The sequence below is a fragment of the Camelina sativa genome, chromosome 20, assembly GCF_030686135.1.
Source record: "Camelina sativa cultivar CO46 ecotype springtype chromosome 20, ASM3068613v1".
Lineage (NCBI taxonomy): Eukaryota > Viridiplantae > Streptophyta > Magnoliopsida > Brassicales > Brassicaceae > Camelina > Camelina sativa.
Window position 1 is genome coordinate 31,529,920 of NC_141899.1, and position 26,319 is coordinate 31,556,238.

The 26,319-nt window shown below is 37.7% G+C and overlaps 1 pseudogene; it reads right to left on the reverse strand.

Moving 5' to 3' along the window:
* Positions 1-6,569: 6,569 nt before the first annotated feature.
* On the reverse strand, positions 6,570-24,409 carry LOC104772819 (pentatricopeptide repeat-containing protein At5g48910 pseudogene; annotated as a pseudogene).
* Positions 24,410-26,319: the final 1,910 nt, after the last annotated feature.

The window sequence follows — 26,319 nt, forward strand, 5'->3', positions numbered from 1 at the left end:
TCCACATAATAGCGAACAATTATTCAAATATAAATAAATAATTTATAACTAATCAGTATTCATAGCACCTCATCCACATGATGGCATCAAATTTTTATTATACAAACCTAGTTTTTAAGATAAAAATACAATCGCTCAACACAAATTAATGGACACCAATTTTGTAAAGAATGTTGTCCACGTAAACAATACATAATGGACACCATTGTTTCGAGCAGTTATATATCCAGGACCTTTGTAGAAAAACATTCTTATTGGAAACAATGCATTAATAATGCATTATTATGTTAATTAGGCATTCTTATGTATCCACAAAAAAGTATCTACAAAAAAAATATTCACAAAAACGTATCCACAAATAAGTATCCATAAAAAAGTATCCACATAATAATTTACAAATATTCAACTATAATTGGATAATATGTAATACAATTATTCATTTGAAATATAGTAAGATGGATCATCAAATGTAGAAAAAATAAAATTATAATGAATCATAAAAACAAAATTGAAAATATATGTTATAATAATTAAATAAAATGATTACAAAGAGAGAAAGAGATAAGCAAGAATCTAGGATAAAACTATCCCACAAAATTGAAAATAAATTCTGGCACTACATGATTCTTGTTAACATATAAACTTTTATTTTTTTTGTTTTTTGAATCTTAATTTTTTTGAAACTAATAAATCTAGAAAATCATAGAAAATAAGAAGAAAATAATTAAATTCTGTTGTTTAAATCTCAAAAAAAAAAATCAACTATTTAGTCGCTCATCTGAAATTAATATTTTCTGGATTAGACTTTCTACTATATTAAAAATATATATATATATATATATATATATTTAAAAAGAAGCAAATTAGAAAACATACATAAGTACGAAAAACATTGTAAGTGAAAAAACTTGATATAGGGGATTCCAAAAAAACGCTTAGGACCCTCTTTCTAAACTAGTGGTTTCATTAGGGTTAGAATAGAGAATTGACTGGAGTAAAACACTCTCCATTAAGACCTTTTCATCCAATTTATGTCTTTGTCGGCTCTTTGGATAAATCTTTCGCAAAAAGTTGTCAAGGGTTCTTCTTTGATCAAGCTCTTAATTTCAAAAGTTGGTTCAAGTTTCTTGTTAGTGGTGGTTCTACCGTTTATTCTGCAGAGAGTTTAAGGTTTGCAAAGGTTTTCTTTGTTTGGGGCCTTTGGGTTTTTAGATCTCGGATCTAGTTTTAGTCTACAAGTGTTTCAGCATGTCGTCAGCCATGGATAGAGCTCTGATGGCTATGTCTCTGGATGAGGAGGATCTTCCTTTTGATATGCCTAACCTCCCGGAGTTCTCGTCTTGTGAGAAAAACGTCTTAAGTCTGGTTGGCAGAACTCTCAATCCTGGTTGTCAACCGATGGATCAGCTCGTCCGTATCATGCTGCGTAAATGGTAGAAGTTGGGAAGGACAAGAGGAGTGGCTCTGTCAAAAGAGAGATTTCATTCTTCTTCACTTCGGAACATGATCTCCTCGAGGTTCTAGAAAAAGGTGTTCATACCTTCAATGAATGGACGATAGTGGTGGATAGGTGGGTTGAGTTTCCCCCGGATAACTATCTCCAGTTCACACCTATGTGGATCCAGATGTGGAATATTCCGATAAATTTCTATACAAAGGAGGCGCTCACAGCCCTAGGGGAATTGATTGGTCAGGTTACAGAAGTTGCTTTTGATGCCGAGAAGCCGCAGTTGCAGGATTTTATAAGGGTTAAGGTTTTGTTTGATGTATCCAAACCTCTAAGAAGATCCAAGATTGTTAATCTCCCCAAAGGAGATACTACCTCGGTTAATTTTGAGTATGAAAGGGTTCAAAAAAGGTGTTTTACAAGAGTGAAGAAGTGTATTGGAGTCAACGTAGCAGGCAGAAGTGGCTGAGATCAGAGAATAGGAACTCAAAATATTTCCATGGATCAGTGAAAGGAAACAGAGCGAGAAAGAGGATTGAAATCTTGATGGATGCTAATGGGGTAGCTAAGAAATCTGAAGCAGCAAAAGGGGAAGTGGCTCTGCTTATTTCACCAACCTTTTCAAATCGTCAAATCCTCCGAGTTTTCAAGATTGGTTTTCAGATTTTCCTGCCAAAGTCACTGATGATATGAATCAAAACCTCATTGGTAAAGTTTCATCGGAAGAGATAAGAGATGCCATCTTCTCCATTGATCCAACGAGTGCTCCGGGTCCGGATGGTTTGACTGGTTTGTTCTTCCAACAATATTGGACCATTGTTGGTACCCAAGTGATTAAAGAGATCAAAGGTTTCTTCGAGCAAGGTGTGTTTCCTGTGGAGTGGAACTATACGCATTTATGTCTTCTTCCAAAAACTCATCACCCCACAGAGATGACAGACCTGAGACCCATCAGTTTGTGTTCAGTGCTGTACAAGGTTATCTCCAAAATTTTGGTCTCTAGACTGCAACCAATTCTACCCTTCATCGTCTCAGTGAATCAATCAGCTTTTGTAGCGGATCGCCTGATAACTGATAACATTATGATTGCGCATGAAGTTGTTCACAGCCTCTCTTCTCATCAGGAGATCTCCTCTCAATGCATGGCGGTGAAAACAGATATGTCAAAAGCTTATGACAGAGTAGAATGGAGCTACTTAAGGTTCTTGCTGTTAGCAATGGGTTTTCATCAGAAGTGGGTTGGTTGGGTTTTGAAATGTGTGTCGTCAGTCACCTTCTCTGTCTTGATTAATGATCAAGCTTTTGGAATGATCCAACCGCAGCGGGGAATAAGACAAGGGGATCCCTTATCTCCCTTCTTGTTTGTTCTTTGTACGGAAGGTTTAACTCACCTCTTAAACAAAGGACAGTTAAATGGTATTTTTTAGGGCATCAAGTTTTGGGTTGAAGGTCCAGAGGTCCACCATCTCCTGTTTGCAGACGATAGTCTGTTCATGTGTCAAGCAACAGTTGATCAATGCTCATTCTTGTTAAATACCTTGAAAAAGTATGGAGATGCTTCAGGTCAGTCGTTAAATCTCAACAAATCCTCTATAACCTTTGGGTCCAGGATTTCTCAGGACACCAAAGTTGAAATTCAGACCAAGATGGGTATATTCAAAGAAGGAGGAGCTGGCACTTACTTGGGGATGCCAGAATGCTTTAGTGGCTCAAAGGTGGAGTTGTTGAATTATATTAAAGACAAAGTCAAAGAGAAGTGTTCTGGTTGGTTCTCCAAACTTCTCTCTCAAGGAGGAAGAGAGGTTCTCTTAAAGTCAGTCGCTTTAGCCATGCCGGTTTTTGTTATGTCGTGCTTCAAGCTTCCAAAAACCACTTGTTCTAACTTAGCCAGTGTCATGGCGGATTTTTGGTGGAATAGTACTGAGCGTTCGAAGAACATTCATTGGTTAAGCTGGGAAAAGCTCTGTCTTCCTAAGGAACAAGGTGGCTTAGGGTTCAGAGACATCCACGTCTTTAATCAAGCCCTTTTAGCTAAGCAGGCTTGGAGGCTTTTGCAGAACCCTGAGTGTTTATTTGCCAAAATTTTAAAAAGCCGGTACTTTCCCTCTTTTAACTTTTTGGAGGCACCTTTAGGACCGCGACCATCCTTTGCATAGAGGAGTATCTTGTTTGGGAGAGAACTACTGTGCCGGGGTTTAAAGAAGAATGTTGGGAATGGATCATCCGTTAAAGTTTGGTTGGATCCTGGATTGAAGATGAGGAAGGTTGGAGAGCTCCTTGGAGGAGAATGGATTTTTTCGATCCTAATCTCAGAGCTTCAGATTTGATTGATGTGGTCAGACGGGATTGGGATCCCCAAAAGCTGTCGGAGAACTTCTTCCCAGATGATGTCCAGCGAATCCTTCAGATAAGACCAGTGGTTGTGAGTGAAGACTTTTTCTCCTGGAAGCACAATAAAAATGGGGAATTCTCAGTTAAATCTGCTTATTGGCTGGGTTCACTCTTAAGTAACTCTCCAGTGATTGTGGAAGCCAACCAACTTCCCTCCATTAATGTTCTTAAAGCCAAAGTTTGGGATTTACAAACAGACCCAAAGATTCAGGTTTTCCTTTGGAAAGTGCTGTGTGGAGCCCTTCCTGTTGCTTCAAAACTGATTGGTCGAGGTATGAAAGTGGATCCTTCTTGTCAAATCTGTGGAGAGGTTGATGAGTCTATCAATCATGTTCTTTTCAAATGCTCCATGGCTAGACAAATTTGGGCGTTAACTGATGGTTCGGTCTTTTCCAATTTTCAGTTTCTTTTAGAGAACGTTAGAAACCCTCTCTGGCCTGATGAATTAAGGAAGTCTTTCCCCTGGACCCTTTGGAGAATTTGGAAGAATAGAAACTTGGTTTCGTTTGAAGGAAATGGGTTCTCTCCTTTGGAATCTGCTCAAAAAATCAGAGAGGACTGGTTGGAGTGGATAGAGACTCAAAAAGTTGAAGAAGAAGCAGAAGGGGAAAAGGATAAAGCAGACTCGGGTGAAGATTGCAGGCAGAGTGTTGGCCTCGATCAGAACAGAAAGGTTTGGAGAAGACCAGCACCAAACTGGCTAAAATGTAATGTTGGTTTTTCTTGGTCAAACAGAAATAAGTTAGCAGGTTGTGCATGGATTTTGAGAAACCATGAAGGAATGGTGTTGTTACATAGCCGTAGAGCCTTATCCAGGTGTAAGGATAAGCAAGAGGCTCAGCTACAGTGGGCAATTGATAGCATGTCGAGTCACAGGGTGAACAAAGTGGTTTTTGCGTTGCAAGAAGAGTATTTGGTAAATGCGATTACCAAACCTGCAACTTCGCCTTCATTTAGATATCAGTCTATGGAGGTTGCTTCGTCTCTTAGGTCTATTTTAGAATGGAAATTATTTTTGGAAAACTCATCTTCAAACAGAGGGGCTTTGCTTGTAGCTCAGAGTGTCACTACTGATTGCAGGTTGCAATCGTATGTGGCATCAGGTCACCCTTTCTGGCTAAATGGTCTGTTTGAGGAGGAACGTGTTTTATCCTCTGATTGAATTTGAGTTTTGTATTTAGTAGGTGGGTTATAGATGGCAGCTGTTGTTTAGGCTGTTTTGGTTGTTGGTTTTTTGGCTACTGTTTGTAGCAGAGAAAGGGTTGAAGTCTGTATCCTTTCTCTCTGTATGTATTTATGGGCTGTTGTAACCGATTGTATGACCCTTCAATATATACAACACCAGTTGACAAAAAAAAAAAAACATACATAAGCACATCATGATCATACAAGTTATTTAGCTACAATTAGTAATAAAATTGTCAAAATAATTTCTCTATTTTTTTTTTGAGCAAGAAGCATAAATAAGAGTTAAGAATATGTTGATGATAGAGAGAAGGAGAATCTAATAAGATATTGATGTGTAAATTGTGAGTTGTCTTAAATCTTACTTTTTTATTTGGTTGAGAGAGAGAAAGAAGTAACAAAGTAAGAGAGAAGAATGAGATAGAGACAAAAAGATATTTGGTTTGGTTACTTTTTAGTTTGTTTTCTTTGTTTATATTTGAGTAAGGGTAAACTTGTCATAAAAAATAGTGAACAATGGAAAAAAGTGCTCTAGGGCATCTTTATAGGGGAAACTATTTTAGGTGTTCTTAGAGTAAAAATATTATGAAAATAATGTAAGATCAGTAGTTAAGATCTTTTGTTAAAAAGATAGTTATTGGGAGAACATGTTTAAGATCATAAGATTTAATAATATAATATTCTTAAACATATTACAATTATAAAAACTTATAAAATAACATTTAAATTGCAAACTTATAAAACTTTTACTAAAATTCAAAATACAATACCAAATTTTTATGAAACAACAAAAACATTAAAGATAAAAAAAAACATATTACTTAATTGAAGCACATAAACATTTTATTTAATTAATATATAGTTTAATGTCCAAATTTATTCTATATATTCTTAATCAGATCCTCTTTTAATTTGTGAAAAATTGTTTGCAAACAATTGTATCCATTCACAGCTTGCCACGTCAGCTTAGAACTGAGCCAAGATCAGTCTACATCAAGAACTAAAAAAAGTGTTCTAAGCCACTATTCATTATTTTTCTATTTTTTTTGGGCTAAGAACACCCCTCATGTTCTCCCTATAAAGATGGCCTAAGGGCATCTTTATAGGCACAACAGTTTTTTGTGTTCTTAGATTAAATAAATTAGGAAAATAATCTAAGATCAGTAGTTAAGATCTTTTGCTAAAAAGTTAGTTATAGGGAGAACATGTTTAAGATCTTAAGATTTAATAATATAATATTTTTAAACATATTACAATTATAAAATCTATAAATTTGGTATATAATATTAGAATTAAACTTATTACAATTATATAATATTCTTAATCATATTCTTAAACTTATAAATTATAAAAATTATTGTATTTTGAAATTGTGTTGTGAAGCCACCAGGCTCTGATCGGTACATATGTAACTGTTTCTACAATTGTGGTGCACAATGATCTCCTAGAGTGTTTGATAACGTAAACTTAGTTAAACATTATCATAATATTTATGGGTTACGAAATTCAATCCGTATGAAATTCAATTAGTTAAACATTAACTTAGTTATGAAATGATGTTATCAAGTGCGTGATGAAGTGCGTTTTCTTTATCATCTTCCTCCAAGTTTAACAAAACCTGTGTGGTGATTGGTCTATACCCGGCCACCCTCAGTTTTTCTGAGATTTCTACGAGCATTGAGTTGATTTCTTTGGCTCTCGGGTGAGAATCATCTTCCACAAGAAACTCATGAAGCACACCATCAATGTCGATCCAACTACACCCGGGATCTTTTCTTATATCCATCTCCTTCATTCTGAGCCTCATCTCCGAAACCTCTGACCATTTTCCTTGAGAAGCATACATGTTTGAGAGGGCCACATAAGCTCCACTGTCATGAGGAACCATATCCATCACAATGTCTGCAACACGCTTGCCCATCTTGACATTTCCGTGCATTCTGAAAGCACCCAAAAGTGCTTTCCATATCACATCATCTGGTTTTATAGGCATATTAAGTATGAACTCCTCAGCCTCATCAAGAAGACCATAACGACCCAATAGATCAACCATACACCCGTAGTGCTCAATCCTATGCTCTAACCCATCCACACTCACCATTTCACTAAAATACTTCCTTCCTTCTTCTATTAACCCAGCATGGCTACAAGCAGTCAAGAGATTGATGTAAGCAACATCACTAGGCTGAACTCCAGCCCGCCTCATTTTACAAAAACACTCAATAGCTCAGTAACATTCCATAACACAACCTCACCATCTCTCTTTCTTCTATCAACCATCACCACCATATCTTTCTCTATAATGTTCTTGTAAAACAACACACAAGCATCTTTCATCAAACCACTTATCACATACATTCTAACGAGATTACTCATCACAGCTCAACCCAAGCTTCAAAGCCAACCCATGAATCTGCTTACCTTGTTGAATCTTCCCTGTTTTCGCACAAGCCTTAAGCACAGAAGGAAACGTGAACCGGTTCGGTTCAACGAACTCATCGCTCATCATCAAGCAGAACAATGCGATTGCGATTACAGCTTTGTCTTCTTCATCGCTCTCACTGAAACCTCTGATTATAGTATTCCAAGAGAAGCAATTTCGTTGAGGCCTCTGATTAAAGATCTTATGTGCGTAATCGAGGTCACGGTGATGGACATCGGATCGCAACACACAACCCCATAAATGAAAAAGAGAGGATCTTTTTATGAGATAACAGAATTGTAACTAGGAATATGAAATGACAAACCTAGATTAAACTTTGGCCGGAGATTTCGGGAGTCAAAACGCAATCAGGCACCGGCCGATCGATCAAACGAGAGGGACCGAAACAAAGTCTGGTCGGGTTGACTCGGTTCTGCAAAGCGGGTCGAAGCTTTCGCCGTTTTCTCTCTTTCTCGAAGAGGAAGAGAAATAAAAATTATCTCCATTGCAAAAAATTCTCAACCATTTCCGTGAAGCCACGTAAACAAAGAACTAAGCTTAAAACTGTTCTAATTCAAGAACTAAAAATCTGTTCTAAGGCCACTGTTCAATTTATTAAACATATTTTTAGGCTAAGAACACCTAATAAGTTGTACCGATAAAGATGGCCTAATAGCATAAAGTGTCTAAAATGAAAGAAGTTTCATAGAAATTGTGTCATTGTGTCAATCTCCCAAAATATAAACTGTTTGGTCTTATTCATTTAAATTTTTAATCAGTCCATTCATAATATCTCTTATCTTCAGCTTATTTTCGATTTCGTTGACAAAAAATTGTATGCTTTGAAAACCAATTTATATGTGTTTGTGGGAGAATCTAATTTAAAACTATAGTAGGATTTAAGTTCAAGTGAGCATTCTTAAGTCAGACAGAATATAGTGAGAATTGAAATAAAATAGGATATTTAAGTTTTATTTTGTGCAAATCAGATCTAGTATACAAACTTAAATTACCTAAAAATAAAGACAGAAAACGTTCTCAGACCCGAGTATTAAGGACCTCTACTCTACCTAATAAAGATAGAACCTGGACCAAAGACCTTGTGTATTTGTTTTGGCTAGTCGACGTTTTTATGCTAGAAGAGTATTGCTTTTTCTAGGCTGGATTATTGGATCCTATTGTTAAGGTCAGTTGAAAAGGTTGAGGAGCAACGACATTATGAACATGTCTCTAAGGAGCTTTGGTTACTGTTGTTTCCTCAACCACCTATCATCATATCCCCACCTATAACCAATGCGTCTCTTCACCAATCTTGTTTTCCTGGTTCCTATGTTTAATGATTTCAAGCCAGTGCTAAACAACAATTCTAAGGCTATTAATCACGAGAACGAAGTGTGAGGAAGTATGGCATTATGATCCCCTCTCAAAGGAAGGGTGACTACCAAAACTTCCTCATTTTTAACTCCTTTTATCCGCTTCCCCTGAACATGGATCCCAAGATTATATCTGACGACATCTGTATCATTCAGGATACGTTATCTCTCGTCTCAGTGCCCTTCTTGTGTTCCGTGCCGGCAAACCAAGAGGCAAATGACGTCTATTCAACGTCACATGAATCATTATTGAACGTGACTACTTCAAAATTCTCCAATTTGATCGCAGAAGTGTCTATGACAGACCATGAGATCGCTTGTGGCTTGTTGCATGATTCCTAGTTTATGTCTTTCGAAACTTATTGTACTTTTTTTTAAGTTTGAAGACTTTGTAATTTTTGCGCTTGAGAGGCTTGCTTGTATGAAATAAATGTCTTGTTTGACAAAAAAATAAAAGTTTTATTTTGTGCAAGTAAAAGCAAGGAGGATAATCTTTAGATTATCACCAACATAATGACTTCAACATTTGATTTTATACGAGGAGAAAGAGGATAGAGTACAGTATCTCAAAGTGGCAATTCTCTAATTTACTTTATGTTTTAAATACAAATTTATATGAATTTTTACTTGCTAAAATTTTAATGACATAGGCTAATGAATTTTGTACTGGACACTATTTTAAACCTTTAAAGGATCAACTAATATTTACTACTATTTTTCAAAATCTGTCTTTTGAGTAGTTTAAATCTGTTTCTCCTTTTTTTTTTTTTTTGAAGTGAACGTTTTCTCAAGAATTTAAAGAAATCTTGAAGAAGATAAAGATTGAGTTTATTTCATTTTCAATAGTAGATGTTAAGTGTACATGCACATGATTGCATTGGACCTGAGAGCATCAAATCTGTTACGCACAAAGGAAGTGGTCTAGAGTGACGAAGAGAAGATGGCTTGTTTTTGTTGTTTAAGGCCTACTTCCTCTTCAATCTTCACTTGGTCTTCTTTTAGTTTGATTATTGAATTGTCTTAGACAATCTCGGGTAGAAAGTTGAAACCAAGTTTGAAACAATGGTCAAAGAAAGGTTGTCGATGCAAGAACTATTTACATTGGTTTTATGTTTACAACACCTACCTATTTCTTTTTAACATTCCACATCATTTTTTCTTTTTCTTTCTCTATACAATAGTTTTGTTTAATAAAATTACAACATCGTATGCTCAGTGATTCATTTGGCGCTTCTCAGACGAGCAAGAGTTAAATCCTCTTCATTTAGAATGGCTTCATAAACAGCACTCATACCACAAAAATTCATTTGTGTAGAAAATTCGGGGAATTCGGTTACTCCAACATTCATATTCGTTTCATTATCCATTAGAGTAAAAGAATAAAAGGGTGTTTAAGATGAATATCACATCGTCGATACATGATATGAATGATAGATTGGAACATTTATCGACATGAAGATATTTGGTGGATATCCATAATTTGGTATGCTCGGGATGGTTGGGAGATTGATTTTGAACTGATAATTGTTGGGATCTGGGTAGTTAAAAAGGTAATTAGAAAAATTTTGGGAGCTAAAAGGGTTAGGGGTGTTATTGGTTTGGGAATCACATAGAATTTTAATGACTTTAAATGTTACGTAAAATATGTTGTTATTCAACCTAGACTTTTAAAAACTCTCTCAAAAATTTGGTGTTATCAGTTGTGGATTTGTAAAAAGTTATCTAAAATCTTCATAAATTTAGTGTTATTGGATTAAGAGTTTTATAAAATCATTAAAAGTTGATATTATTCAAGTAAAACAAAAAAATCTTAGATTGTTAATAAACTAAATTTTTATGTTATTGGTTTAGGGCTTTATAAACTTTTTTTTCATAAATAAAAGTGTCATGAAAACACCCTCATAAAATAGAGAGTTGTGAATCATGAGTCCATGACTTTTTATGGTTCAAAAGCTTCATCATCGATTATGTTATCTCTCACTCTTTTACTCTCCCCAATTCTAATTGTTCAGACATCAGTGGTATCACCCATTCCAATTGCGGGACCACCAATAGCTAAGCCACAATTAATATCCTCAAATAAAAGTTGAAGATCCTCAAATTTTTCATTTGACTCATATCATAGATGTTTATGTTTAGGATGTTTCTATAAAAAAATTATATTACTTATACTATATGTTTGAAAAATAATGTTGTACGATTAACCATATATAATCAAATACATACCTTGAAGTAAACCCTTACATTTAAGGATCCCATCCAAATCCATAATTGAAGCGTTGAAGGTCTAAATAATTTTGGTATAGGGATCTCAAATACTTCAATCTACTTAGGTAGTGGTTGTGAGTTTTTTGACATTCAAGTCTTTCATTGAGAACAGGTAAAAAAATTTACTCAAGAGTTAGCTTGCTAAAAGTTACCGCTAATATCACGTCAGTTTCTTTGAACTACATCAACAAGTAGCTTTACTAGTACTTTTGTCTCCTGGGGTCCTCACTGCCTATATAAATCAATTTCCTTACTCTTTTGAGAATCTTCCATTAGCTTAGCATATATGTATAAACAGTAATAAATAAATATTGATATTCACTAGATTATCTCACTCATTCAAAGAAACAAAGAATCAAACACCCAAACATAAAAATATAATAAAATATAATACATAAATTAAAATTAATCAGAGAAAAGATGAAAACCTAGGTATGTACCTGTAACTTTTGACAAAAGCGTAGAATATTTAGGGAGATCGAGTATGCTTTTGATAAAACCAAAACTTATGCTTTTGTATAAACTAAATGACTATGGCAAAAATGATTTCATAGAAGATGAGATAAGCAACTGTTTACGTGGAAGAGAATATTGTGAAATATTTTTGAGATATATCATAATAAAAGTTAGAGATCTTATTATATAAACCTTGATGACAAAATTACTCATTAACAAGATCGTGACACGTGTCAATTATATTATTCAGATGTTGACACATGTAAATTGAGTATTAAAATTTTTAAAAATAAAAATGTAAAAATTCAAAACCTAACCTAAAAAGGTTTTATATAAAAGTAAATAGATAAAATAAAACTTAATTTTATTTAAAATCTAATTATAAGATAAATTATATATATATTCCATAAAATTCAAAATTATAATATTGTTTACTTATTTTAATTTTTAGTTGCTATATTACAAGAAAAATATTACTTTTTATATAAGATAAAAAAATGACTGTGAAAATTATACATTTAGTTATTGTTTCTAAAAAAATGTAAATACTCACCTTTACATAAAGAAAAAGATTGTTGAAGTAAAAAAAATAGATCGTTCCATATTTTTTTCACCAATCAAATAATTTATTCAAAAGACTGCTATTGTTATATAGTCCATCCGTTTCAAAATATAAGATGTTTTGAGTGAAAGCACGCAGATTAAGAAATAACCACTTTAAAAAAGTTCAACCAATCATAAACAAGACTGCATAAAATAAATAAAAAATATATATAAAAGTAATCTAAAAGTTACTTAAAAAGTTGAAAACATCTTATATTATGAAAAAAAGAAAAACCTCTAAAACATCCTATATTATGAAACAGAAGGAGTATATGATAGAAGTATGTAAGATTAACGTATGCATTTTTGTAACTATAAAAGTGTTAAAGTGAACAGACATATAATATATTATTTAATGTGTCCATAAAGACAATTTGTTTGTAATAGTTAAGACTAAAGAGTATATTTTAACAGTAAAACTATTTGTGTGTACAAATAAACTTTTAGTGGTAATGTAGACAATAGATGTGTTGTAACATCCGCAAACCAAAATTGGGTTTTTGGGGATGGGTTTCGATCAACACCACTGATTTCTGGTTTGACCAGTTCGATTTAATTATCGATTTGGACCGGTTTGGTTTAGGAAAAACCATTAAACCAAGATATTTAAGGGTGTGGTCGACCAGAAGGGTTTTTGGAAGTTCTTTTGTTGCCGTTTATCGTTTTGAGAAAAGAAAGAGAGAAAAAGTGTTCTTGAGCTTTTGGGAAGAGATTGAGAGATTCCTTGCTGTTCTTGAGAGATTTGGAGCTAGGAAAGAGTTAGAAGCTTGATAGGAGGCTTGGATTCGTTGCTATTGGTCTGAATCTTCCTGCAAAGAGGTAAAGGCAAAGTGTGATCGTGGAATCAAGGCAATGAAGAGGAGGATGTTCTAGGGACTCCATTGGATGTTGTCTGGCATTGCTAGGTTGCTAAAGTTGGGTCATTAGAAACATTGCTAAGTTGCTGGTTCCTTGTTTCTTGTTGTTTGGTATTTGGTTATTGCTTATGCTATGATATTGGGTTGTTATTGAATTATTATTGGTTTATTATTGGATATTGGTTTTTGTTATTCCGCTGTTGATTGTGATGTGGTTAGGGGGCTAGTGGGTATGGGACCACTAGTTGCAGTTTATTTATATATATATATTATTTATTATTTATTAAAAAAAAAGGTCGGTCGTTTCATTTTGGTATCAGAGCCCTTACGGTTCTTGGTTTGGGTTCACTAGGTTTCTGTTGTAGATGTTTGGGATTTGCATGCTTGGATTGATTATGTGAGTTAGTCAATTGTGTGTGGCATGGAGTCCTAGAACATCCTCTTTGAGCCGACTGTGTGATTCCATGGTGAGTTTATGTGTCTGTGTTGTATTGGAAATTGTTTGCTTAGCCTTCTGTTCATGGTAGTGCAGATGGTTAGAGAGGATGCTGTGGCTGGTCGAGGTCGTGGACGCGGACGTGGTCGTGGTAGGGGCAGAATCCCAGTGGTTAGTGAGACCGAGGACCAGAGTGTGACAGCTGAGGGTGTTGGCGAGTCGCAGGATGTTTCGGGGCATTCCGTGAGTGTGGCAGGATGGGGCGGTGCTGATGCTCCAGTGGCCAGTGAGGCTAGGGTCCCGGGTGTGGGAGTCCCAGCAGGTGGAGTCCTTGGTACTGACGTTGCGGCTTTGCTAGCAGAGGTGTTAGCGCGGTTACCACCAGTGGTACCGGCGCAGGCTCGGGTAGTGCCACCAGTGGTGGCGGAGGAGCGGTAGCCAGTGGCTGCGGATGTGGGAGTCCATTCTCGTTATCTCAGCATGCTGACAGAGATAGGCCGTATTCGTACTGAGCATTTTTCAGGAGGGGTAGATCCTACTGCGGCGGATGCATGGAGGGCGAGTGTGGAACGTAACTTCCATACTCTGAGATGCCCTGAGGAGTTTTGGGTGGACATAGGGGTCCATCATTTGGTTGGTGATGCTCAGATATGGTGGAGATCAGTGGCTGCTAGGAGGGTGCAGAGGAAGATGACTTGGGCTGACTTCGTCTTGGAGTTCAACTGCAAGTATTTTCCTAGAGAGGCATTGGACCGGTTGGAGGTGCAGTTCCTTCAGTTATCTCAGGGGACGCGGTCAGTGCGGGAGCTGGACTTGGAGTTCAGTCGACTTCTTTGTTATGGGGGTCGGGCTATGGAGCCTGAGGAGGCTCAGATCAGGAGTTTCTTGAGGGCTCTACATGATGATTTGAGAGTTCACTGTAGAGGGCGGAGTTATGCTACGCGTGCAGAGCTGGTTGAGACTGCAGCAGAGATTGAGGAGGATATCCGGGCACAGTCAGTGGCGGTAGCTCCAGCAGTTCAGCCTAGTAAGGCTCAGCAGCAGGGTGGTTCTAGCAGGGGCGGTAGGCATGCTCAGGGAACCAAGAGGAAGTGGGAGGCTACGTAGATGCAGGGTGGTGCGAGTTGCTTCAAGTGTGGGAGCAAGGATCATAAGATTGCTAGCTGTCCCAAGAGGAGTGCTCCGACGGCAGGGCCTCGAGTATGTTATCATTGCAGGGAGCCAGGGCAGATCAAGCCCTTGTGTCCAAGTTGCAGCCGGCAGCAGTGGCAGCGTTGCAGCAGGTGCAGCCTGGAGGTCAGCATGTGGCACGGATTGAGCAGGGGCCACGGGTTTACACGACAGCAGAGACTGGTGGAACCAGTGCCGGGGCGATCACAGGTATAATTTCTGTTACTTAAGCTTTGTTAATTTTTAGTAGGTTCAGATTTTATGTTTCCTGTGATAAAATGGTAGGTTCTCAACACATAAGGTTTGTGTAGGGACCTTGTTGGTGGGCGAGTTTAAGTCCCATGTTATGTTTGATTCTGGAGCTTCTCATAGGTTCATTACCCCGGAGTGTGCAGAGTGTGCGGGATCAGCGAGGATCCTGGAGAGCGTGCAGGAGTTGTCAGGGTTGCGGGAGGTGAGTTCCTGAGAGTGATTGGATGGGCCAGAGGAATTGATATTCAGATCGCAGGAGAGTCGTGGCCAGCGGATTTGCTTATCAGTCCAGTGGAGTTATATGATGTTATTCTCGGGATGGATTGGTTGCATCGGCATAGGGTGCATTTGGATTGCCATCGGGGTAGAGTGGAGTTTGAGCGTTCAGGAGGGAAGGTGGTTTTTCAGGGTATTAGACCGACTTCGGGGAGTCTCGTGATCTCAGCCATTCAGGCTGGGAAGATGATCGAGAAGGGCCGTGAGGCTTATCTGGTTACTATATCTATGCCAGAGTCAGTGGGGAAGTCTACGGTTAGCGGTATTCCAATAGTGGAGGAGTTTGAGGATGTGTTCCAGTCTTTGCAGGGATTACCACCATCTCGGTTGGATCCTTTTACCATTGAACTGGAACCAGGGACAATGCCGTTATCCAAGGCTCCTTACAGGATGGCTCCAGCAGAGATGGCAGAGCTGAAGAAGCAGCTAGAGGATTTATTGAGTAAAGGATTCATCCGTCCTAGTGTATCACCGTGGGGAGCGCCGGTGTTGTTTGTGAAGAAGAAGGACGGGAGTTTCAGGTTGTGCATTGATTATCGGGGTTTGAACCGGGTCACTGTGAAGAACAAGTACCCTCTTCCTAGGATCGATGAGTTGTTGGATCAGTTGAGGGGTGCTACTTGGTTCTCTAAGGTAGATCTGGCGTCGGGTTATCATCAGATACCGATAGATGAGGCAGATGTGAGGAAGACTGCTTTCAGGACTAGGTATGGGCATTATGAGTTTGTGGTGATGCCTTTCGGGTTGACTAACGCGCCAGCAGCGTTTATGAGATTGATGAACAGCGTGTTTCAGGAGTTTCTGGATGTGTCTGTCATCATTTTCATCGACGATATCCTGGTTTATTCTAAGAGTCCTGAGGAGCATGCAGTGCATTTGAGGTCAGTTATGGAGAAGCTGCGGGAGCAAAATTTGTTTGCCAAGTTGAGCAAGTGTAGTTTTTGGCAGCGTGAGATGGGTTTTCTGGGTCAAATTGTGTCTGCAGACGGGGTTTCTGTAGATCCAGAGAAGATTCAGGCTATCAGAGATTGGCCTAGACCGCAGAATGCCACAGAGATCAGGAGTTTTCTTGGGTTGGCAGGATACTACAGGAGATTTGTGCAGGGGTTTGCAAGCAGAGCACGTCCTATGACTAAGTTGACAGGGAAGGATGTTCCTTTTGTTTGGTCAGAAGAGTGTGAGGAAGACTTTGCAAGCCTGAAGGAGATGTTGACTACTGCGCCAGTGTTGGCTTTGCCTGAGCAGGGAGAACCCTATGTGGTTTATACAGATGCATCTAGAGTTGGTTTGGGGTGTGTTCTGATGCAGCATGGGAAGGTGATTGCCTATGCTTCGCGGCAGTTGTGGGTGCATGAAGACAACTATCCTATTCATGATTTGGAGATGGGTGCTGTAGTTTTTGCCCTGAAGATTTGGAGATCTTATCTTTATGGTGCAAAGGTACAGGTGTTTACAGATCATAAGAGCCTGAAGTATATATTCACTCAGCCTGAGCTGAACTTGAGACAGAGGCGGTGGATGGCACTTGTGGCGGATTATGATTTGGAGATAGCCTATCATCCTGGTAAGGCTAATACGGTTGTAGATGCTCTGAGTCGGAAGAGGGTAGCTTCGGCTCAGGAGCAGGCGATGGAGTCTCTAGTAGGAGAGATCAGTGCTTTGAGCTTGTGTGCTGTTTCACAGGAACCGTTGGGTTTGGAAGCAGTAGATAGAGCAGATCTTCTGAGTAGGGTGCGGTTGGCTCAGGAGAAGGATTTGGGGCTGGTGAATGCCTCCAAAGATGTGGATTCAGAGTATCAGGTCTCAGATAATTGTATCATCTTGGTGCATGGTTGGGTTTGTGTGCCCAAGGATGAGGAGTTGAGACAGGAGATTCTGAGAGAAGCTCATGCGAGCAAGTTGTCCATTCATCCAGGAGCGACTAAGATGTACCGTGATCTCAAGAGGTACTATCATTGGGTCGGGATGAAGAAGGATGTAGGTAGTTGGGTTTCGAGGTGTGATGTGTGTCAACTAGTGAAGGCTGAGCATCAGGTCCTGGCGCGTTACTGAAGAGTTTACCCATTCCTGAGTGGAAGTGGGATATGATCACCATGGATTTTGTGGTAGGATTGCCAGTGTCACGGACCTTTGATGCTATTTGGGTCAATGTGGACCGGTTGACTAAGTCAGCACATTTTCTAGCCATTAAGAAGACTGATGGAGCAGCGGTCCTGGCTAAGAAGTATGTGAGGGAGATAGTCAGATTGTATGGGGTGCCAGCGAGCATTGTGTCTGATAAGGATTCTAAGTTCACTTCGGTGTTCTGGAAGGCATTTCAGGCAGAGATGGGCACTAAGGTGCATATGAGTACAGCTTATCATCCCCAGACAGATGGGCAGTCTGAGAGGACGATCCAGACGTTGGAGGATTTGCTGAGGATGTGTGTATTGGATTGGGGTGGCCATTGGGCAGATCACCTAAATCTGGTAGAGTTTGCTTACAACAACAGCTATCAGGCGAGTATTAAGATGGCTCATTATGAGGCTTTGTATGGGAGACCATGTCGTACACCATTATGCTGGACTCAGGTGGGGGAGAGGAGCATGTTTGGTGCTAGTTTTGTTCAGGAGACCTTAGAGAAGATTCGGGTTCTCAAGCTGAACATGAAGGAGGCTCAGGATAGGCAGAGGAGTTATGCTGATAGGAGGAGGAGAGATCTTGATTTTCAGGTAGGAGACAGAGTGTACCTCAAGATGGCCATGTTGCGGGGTCCGAACAGGTCATTGTCAGAGACTAAGTTGAGTCCGAGGTATATGGGTCCGTTCAGAGTGATTGAGCGGGTTGGACCTATGGCATATAGACTGGAGTTACCCGAGGTTATGCCTGCATTCCATAAGGTTTTCCATGTGTCTATGTTGCAGAAGTGTCTCCGTGAGGGTGAGCAGGTGTTGGCTAAGATTCCTGAGGATCTTCAGCCTAACATAACATTGGAGGCGAGACTAGTGAGGGTTCTCGAGAGGAGGATCAAGGAACTTCGGAAGAAGAAGATTGCTTTGATGAGAGTCCTGTGGGACTGTGATGGTGTTGAGGAGCAGACTTGGGAGCCTGAGGCAAAGATGAAAGCAAGGTTCAAGAAGTGGTATGAGAAGCAAGCCGCAACTTGAGCTTGTTTAGCCTGGTCCATCTGTAATCCGTGGCTGGAGCGGGAATGGAGTATTCTAGCCCATCTCTCTTGTTACTCGGTCGCTTGGGGTGGTTGGTTGTGCGACTCAGTAACATGATGAGGTGGTGCTCGGGGTTTCTGGAGGAAAGTTTCCTGGAATAGGAGTTTTCTAAAAGTGGAAAGTTTCCAAAAATGGAAAGTGCTAAATATGGAATTTGTCCATTTTAGCGCTGGAGAGCCTTGGAGGGGCTTGTGTGGCATTAGTGGCGGACTTTCGAGTCAGTGTGCCGTGTGTGGCAGTATTTCTTTGTTATTGTGTGGCCTTTGTGGCAGGCTGTTTAGCCAGAGTGCCTGTTTAGGCGGTCCTAAGGGACAGACGGTTCTTCGGGACTAATGGTCCTTCGGGACAGACGGTCCTTCCGGACTGATGGTTCTTCGGGACAGACGGTCTTTCGGGACTGATGGTCCTTCGGGACAGACGGTCCTTCGGGACAGATGGTCCTTCGGGATAGACGGTCCTTCGGGAGAGATGGCCTTTCTGGCGGGCTGTTTAGCCAGAGTGCCTGTTTAGGCGGTCCTCTTTAGGACATTTGTTTGGCCTTGGTGGCTGTCCTCTTTAGGACATTTGTTTGGCCTTGGTGGCGGTCCTCTTTAAGATATTTGTTTGGCCTTGGTGGCGGTCCTCTTTAGGACATTTTGTTTGGCCTTGTGGCATGTATATGATCCTTGTGTGGTCATGGGGTATTCCAGTGAGGGGATATGTGGTTGGTAGGACATTGAGATGTTTTACGCGAGCCACGTTAAGGAAACCTGGATATGGATAGGACTCAGACGTGTTCAGAATTGTTTGTTCGCGGCTCTCGGAGGACTTAGGTTCTCCTAGTACTGCCATATCGACTTCGGACGACGGTCCGGAGGCGCACTGTAGGGTGACGACCCGAGAGAGGAGTTTGGATTTTTCCTTATATATTATGGCATGCAGACTTAGGTCTGATGAGGAGCCAATAAGAACTCAAGGTCTAGGCCTATGAGTAAAGGGAAATCCAAAAGTCGAGAGCAAATGCGCTTGGAGCGTGAGTCTATCACCTAAAGGTGACCTTCTGTAGATCAGTCAGAGGAGTGCGGGCCGTGGAGACGGTTGCACGGGAGTCCTTGGCTGATGGTCGTTCGAGATTCGAGGACGAATCTAGATTGGTGGGGGAGAATTGTAACATTCGCGAACCAAAATTGGGTTTTTGGGGATGGGTGTCGATCGACACCAAGGGGGTGTCGCTCGACACCACTAATTTCTGGTTTGACCAGTTCGATTTAATTATCGATTTGGACCGGTTTGGTTTAGGAAAAACCACTAAACCGAGATAATTAAGGGTGTGGTCGACCAGAAGGGTTTTTGGAAGTTCTTTTGTCGCCGTTTATCGTTTTGAGAAAAGAAAGAGAGAAAAAGTGTTCTTGAGCTTTTGGGAAGAGATTGAGAGATTCCTTGCTGTTCTTGAGAGATTTGGAGCTAGGAAAGAGTTAGAAGCTTGCTAGGAGGCTTGGATTCGTTGCTATTGGTCTGAATCTTCCTGCAAAGAGGTAAAGGCAAAGTGTGATCGTGGAATCAAGGCAATGAAGAGGAGGATGTTCTAGGGACTCGATTGGATGTTGTCTGGCATTGCTAGGTTGCTAGAGTTGGGTCATTAGAAACATTGCTAGGTTGCTGGTTCCTTGTTTCTTGTTGTTTGGTATTTGGTTATTGCTTATGCTATGATATTGGGTTGTTATTGAATTATTATTGGTTTATTATTGGATATTGGTTTTTGTTATTCCGCTCTTGATTGTGATGTGGTTAGGGGGCTAGTGGATATGGGACCACTAGTTACAGTTTATTTATATATATATTATTTATTATTTATTAAAAAAAAAAAGGTCGGTCGTTTCATGTGTAAATGGATATACATTAGTGTATTATAGCAAAAAAACAACTATTTTCTATAACTAAAAGTTTATCTCTTTACTTTTATACATTGTTTTTACTTACGAAAAGAATTAAATATATATTTTTTGTTAAATTTAATTTAATTTTAATACTTTTGAACTCATCTACAATTATTTTCTTTGACTAAAAGTGTATTTATTTTTTTTTCCAACCAAAAAATAAATTAAAAGGAATTTCCTCGGTTAGTTGCCCAAGCTAGAAGGAAGGGGTTTACAAAAGAAACTTCAGATATAAGAGAATGCGAAGCACGGCCAAGATAATCCGCCTTCGAATTTGTCGCATGCGGGATCCAAGATATGGAGAATAGTGGAAAAAAACTCCAGCGTATTAAACTCATCGAGCAAGTTGAAGAAGGATGGCCAATATTCAGGGGAATGCACCATAGTGAGTAACCCAGCACGTATCCGCTCCATGGCCCACAACAACGCTTCTAACTCTGAATGCAGGGGGGAGGGGCTCCGTCTTAGACACTTGGCCCCAAACAACAAGATTCGCTCCTCACCAACGCAACACCACTAGCCCAATCATGAATGCTAATTGGTTGCTTTCCAAGAACCATCAATTTGACAACAAGGTGAAGAAACCTGGACATCCGAGGACGAAGATGGAGCCGACATGACCGCCGTAAAGGATAGAACCTCTTCCCAGGCTAACTTATCTCCCAAACCTGAGCAATTATATCATTCGTCTTGATCTCTAAACCTTAATTTTGTTTTTATTTATGGCCTTCCAGATTGCCCATAAGAATCATGGTAATTAAAGAAGTTTATCAGGATCACCCTGTTGAGAGACATCCCTCCAGAAAACAAAATCCAAATTTGAGTACACCGACTCATATGGAAAATCCACTGATGAGACCAGAGTTAGAGATAAATCCTAAACTTCCCACGAGTGAGGGCAATCAAAAAAAATGTGATTAATAGTCTCAATCGCAGAGTCACACCTTTTACACCAGATATTTACATTGGACACCTCGGTGTATCTATTTACTTTTATAGATAGGGTTTACTTACTAAAAATACTTACTTTATATTTTTTGTTAAATTTTATTTTATTTTAAAAACTCTAAACCCGCACATCGGGCGGGTCCTAATCTAGTACTCTATAAAAGTTTGAGAGATTTTACGAGAAATTTTTTCTTTTCTTGCTTTTGATGTTTATTTTCCGTTGTAAATTAGTCACTCTGCTTTAAAATATGAATCCTACTCATCACTAACGATTCAATGTGTATGTTTTCATCGTGTTGTATATTGTTTTGCTTATCATATCAATAAAATTAAATTTTCAGTTTCTACTCATGACTAACCACCGTCTCTTTCCTCATGTCTATGTTTTTCGTTAACTAATATGCACTATCTGCCAATTGTTTGGTTGATATATTCGTTTGTCCAAATACTATATGTTGATAATTCCCTTCATCTCTCTCAGTCTTACGCAAACGTTGCATAAATTTTATTTTAATCGTACATGTGATTGTATGAATCCCTTTAAAAATTAATTATTTCACTAAAACTCTGCTAACGTAGATTCAAATCTAGCCACGACTATCTTGAAAACTAACCAATGAAAGGACATAGTAGCAAATAATAGAGCAACAACGATAAAGATAATATGTCACATACTTACAAGTCACAACCATATAAGAGACAAGATGAGTCATGAGCACATCTTTCCGCCGAAGACTCACTCAGAGGACATAGTAGACACATAGAATTCAATATCACCCACTTATAAACAACTTTTGATAGACTTTGTTATTTTATATTTTATTCTCATTTTTTATAAAATTAAATAATTTTTTTACAGCTATTGATTAACTTGATTTACTGTTTAAAACATATTATCTCTAAGTGGAAAGATATAGACATTTGAGCTCTATAATACATACATAGCATTTGAGCTCTAATCAAGTTATATGAGATTCTTATGCATTTTTTTTTCTTTAAGAAGAAAACAAAATAACTGAGATCACAAAGGAAAAACAAACACATCTTTTTTTACAGTAACATTATCTTTCCAAAAATAATATTTTCTATATTTTATTTGGTTTATCATTAAAAAATATATTTTAACATCATTTCAAAGATTTCAGAGTATGATTATTGATATAATTAAAATTAATAAAAAACAAAATAGTATGTATATGTAAACTTATAAATGTTAAAATATCGTAAAACGGGGTTATTTTGCATAACGAATTATAAGAAAAGATAGTTTAGATTAGCATTAGTATAAATTTTAAAAATATCATTAGTCCGACACTTGAATACTGGTTAAATCTTCATATGATTATTTTGTTAGTTTCATCAATTTTAGAATATTAGACATATCTAATTAAGCTGATTAATTATGATTATGTAAAAAAAAAATTGAACAATAGGTGAAATTCTAGAGTTAATAATCAAAATAAAAGTTTACAATCTTAAACACTAAACAAAACAAACAATATTAACAAACAAACAAATATAAGTTCCTACCAAAAAAAACAAAAAAATATCAGTCGACCAAAAAAACAAATGTAGCTTAAAATTTAAATATTTTAATTATAAAAAATTATCATGCGGTATACCGCATGCATATAATTTTATTATTACTTATATTTTATATTGTATTTGTTTGTTAAATATTGAATGTTTTCCAAATAGAGCAATAACAAATTTCCCAAGTGAGGAAGGTGGAGCCAAAGTTCTCTCCATGGTGGAGGAGTTTGGACGCAAGGTTCTCTCCATAAGAGATGAGGGTGGAGCCGAAGTTTTCTCCGTGGTGGTCATACACTATTGTGATATACATCATTGATTAGTATATTATGTAATATATTTTTTATTCGAAATGTTTTTTGAGCCAACAATTTTAGTAATTAAAAAACTATGCAGAAGTGAAAGTAAAATAGTTGGTTTAATATGTTCATACAGACATTTTCTAGGTGGGTGAATATATTTGTAAGATAGAGTATATTTCTGTGTAAAAAAACACTATTTTTAATGGTAACATACATAAAAGATTTGTAAATATGTATGAATCAATGTATTATAACAAAAATTTATAAATAACATACAATAAATTTTAATATAATTTATAAAACTTTAAACTTGCACATCGGACGGGTCCTCATCTAGTGATTGTTATAAACAAGAGGTTTTAGGGAATTGTTCCTTTGTTATTCATCTATCCCATATGATATAACATATATATAATGATACAACTTTAGGGTTTTAAGTTATACATCAGATCTACTAATTAATGGACCGATAATGGACATCAATTAGATTTTAACCTGCGATACACCGCATGCCTATATTTTATTTATAACTAAATTTAATTTAAATTGATGTTGTATGTTGTAGATTTTTATGACATTATTTTTTAAAATAGCTAGAATTCAGTTACATTTAACTTTTTTTGTCAACAGAATTCTGTAACTTTTATGGATGTATATGCGGGTTAATCGAATATAAATTTGGTTAATATATAGATATTTTTAAGATGAAAATAAGTATATTGTGTGTAAAGTCTGTCCAATTATACGAATTAGAGGGCGGAGTGTAATAAAATTCAATGAAGATAAAAACCAAAATTTAAACTTATTATAATCAAAGGGATACACTAACATATATAAAATAAAGTGAAACATATTTTTTAGTTAAAATCAGTCAACTTTGTGTTCATTTTCTTACATTTTTCTTTTGTTGTACAGTTATTTAAACTTAAAAGATTTAAATTTAATATATATATAAAGAAACAAAAAAGGCAAGTGTGGTAGCTGTTTTGTATTCAAAAATTATAACAACGTACTAGTATTAAGCCTGTACTACGTACGGGACAAAACTAATTAATTATATATATATATAAATGTTCTTTTTTGAATTACTGGTTAACTAAAATCAAAATAGTAGTTAGAAGAACACAAATGAATTGGAAAAAGAAAATTTTAAATATATACCAAAAATATATTCAACATAAATTATCAATAGCCAACAAAGAAAAGAAAAGAAAATTGCAGTTATTGACAGTCAAACGATGTTGAACAATAAATACAAAAATGAATGGATTGGATATGTAAATCTCTATATATTTACAAATTCTACACTAATTAATATGCAAGGTTTTTGTTGAAATTTGAAAAATGGAATTACCCTTGTTCATGCTTCATTATTGCAGTCAGCAATCTCTCTCTTGTCTTTCTCATATTCACCCATAATTGATCTCGAAGTTGAAGGAGACTGATGTCTGATTTTTATGTAAAGTGGACAAAAAAACATCGAAAGAAAAATGGTATATATCAAACATGATGGAAGGCTTGCAGAAAAGATAATAATAGAGCCCAAGGTGAGGTTTTAAAAAAAGTAATAAACAAATCACAAAGAAGATGAAAACGTATAAATAGACGCTCAATTGCAAAAAGAAACAATTGCATATAGACATGGAGAAGATCGTGGGGAGACATGGAGAAGATCGTGGGGAAAGTGGGAGAGATTTTAGGGTTGTAGGGGTTTTAGGAACTGTATTTATTTTAGGGTTACATAATGTGCTGTACTGCTGTTTCTCGCTCAAATTTTTAAAAATTGTGTTTCTGCCACAATTATTTTGCAGGTTTTTTGTATATATATATTTTTTACCACGATCTCACTTTTTTTTTCAAGTTAACTGGATTTACATTCTGTACGTATATCACTTTTTGCTTTTTTTCCTCTCCACAATCACTTAAAAATTTGTTTTATAAACATTTTAAAAAATAACTAGAAAGTAACCCCAATCCATCCCTTCGCCACTTAGTTTGGGAACGACTAGAAAGGATTGCAATAACTAGAAATGGCCCCTGGATGGCAATAGGGGATTTCAACGAGATCAAAAACAACAATGAGAAAAGAGGGGGGCCTCCTAGACCAGAGAGTTCGTTTGCGGATTACCGCAGCATGATCCAAATTTGTGATTTCCATGAGTTAAAGTTCACGGGTGATCCCTTTTCGTGGGTTGGTAAACGACACTCGCATGATGTGGCTTGTTGTCTTGACAAAACATTGGTAAATAGCGAGTGGAGAGCACAGTTTCCAGCATCTCATGTGGAGTTCTTGGAACTTATTGAATCAGACCACAGACCAGTCATCACAACTATTTCAAATGACTTCACACCAAGACAAGGCCAATTCTACTATGATAACCGGCTGATAAATCGGGAAGGTTTTCAGGATACAGTCAACCGTTGCTGGAATAGTCATCGTTATGATCAAGACATCAGCCTTGCTTCACGCTTAAGAAACTGCAGGGCAACAATTTCTAAATGGAAACGTCAGCACAAGCCAAATGCGCAGGAAGAGATAAAGATTTTAAGGTCATTGATTGATAAAGCTCACACAAATGGTTCCACTACTCAACAGATCAGAGACCTAAGACAGAGACTGAGTATTGCGTATGCTGAGGAGGAAGAATTTTGGCGACAAAAGAGCAGAAAAAACTGGCTCTCAAGTGGTGACCGAAACATTAAATATTTCTTTGCTACTGCCAAAAGTCATTCTGCAAGAAATAAGCTGTTCTCAATGCTAGATGATGACGGTCGTGAACATTTTGGGGATAATCAGATTGGAGTGGTGGCACAGTCTTACTTCACATCTCTTTTTAAGAGTGATCTAACCCCGCAGAACAACCACTTTCATGTTTTCCGTGATTTCCAACAAAGAGTTACCCCAGAGATTAATGCAGACTTAACAAGGCCTATCTCAGAAGATGAGATCAAGCAATCTGTATTCTCGATTGGTCCAACAAGAGCCCCAGGCCCCGATGGCTTTACCGGAGCCTTTTATCAGAACTTTTGGGAAACGACAAAAGTGACTCTTATACAGGAAGTGCAAAACTTTTTCACTACAGGCAGCTTTGATCGCACCCTCAACCACACAAACATTTGCCTCATCCCTAAGTCTGATGCTGCACGACATATTAGTGACTACAGACCTATCTCTCTTTGCAATGTAAGCTACAAAATAATCTCAAAAATCCTGGTTTCAAGACTGAAGCAGCATCTTGATCGACTTATCTCGGAGGAACAAGCAGCATTTATCCCTGGCC